Source organism: Anabrus simplex, chromosome 10, assembly GCF_040414725.1.
Source record: "Anabrus simplex isolate iqAnaSimp1 chromosome 10, ASM4041472v1, whole genome shotgun sequence".
In the NCBI taxonomy this organism is placed as follows: domain Eukaryota; kingdom Metazoa; phylum Arthropoda; class Insecta; order Orthoptera; family Tettigoniidae; genus Anabrus; species Anabrus simplex.
The window spans coordinates 40,199,478-40,200,341 of record NC_090274.1 but is presented as its reverse complement, the minus strand read 5'-3'; positions in this window follow the sequence as shown (position 1 = coordinate 40,200,341).

Below are 864 nucleotides of genomic sequence, written 5' to 3'. Positions count from 1 at the left end.
CAAAGGTATTTATGTTGACAATTGGGATGCAGTGAGAATTTATGGTAGAATGAGTTCTTGGTTCAGGGAACTTACAGGGGTTAGACAAGATAAGTTAGAATTAACAGACATGAAATTAGCGAGGATTATTGCTGGTACAAACAGGTGGGAGCAATGGCAGGAGGGTACTCGGAATGGGGAGATAAAGGCTAAGTTAGGAATGAACTGGATGGATGAACCTATACGCATAAACCGGCTTAGGTGGTGGGTCATGTGAGGCGAATGGAGGAAGATAAGTTACCTAGGAGAATAATGGACTTTGCTATGGAGGGTAAAAGAAGTAGAGGGAGAACAAGAATACGATGGTAAGACTCAGTTTCTAACGATTTAAAGATAAGAGGTGTAGAAGTAAATGAGGCCACAACACTAGTTGCAAATAGAGGATTGTGGCGACATTTAGTAAATTCACAGAGGATTGCAGACTGAACGCTGAAAGGCATAACGGTCTATAATGATGGTGTATAATGTATTAGTATTATTTCAGAACACATTCTTCACACGTAGATGAAGAAAATATTTATATGGCCTTGGGTCCGGAAACACTTTATTTCCATGTTAGAACTAATTTTCTACAGCTGTATATAGTACATTAATATGAAAACACACAGGAACAGAGCGTACCAACATATCACATGAAACTCTGTCAAATGATGTGTTCAAAATGCCTCCCCTTAGTTTTGATATATGCATCAGGCCGCTGTCACATTGAAACCTGAGTGCGCTGATGTGTCCCTGACTAAAAACTATTCATATATTTATAGCAAATCGCAATCAAATATATGGATTGAGATGGTACCGTCTCTACAATCTCATGTCTAGGACAGG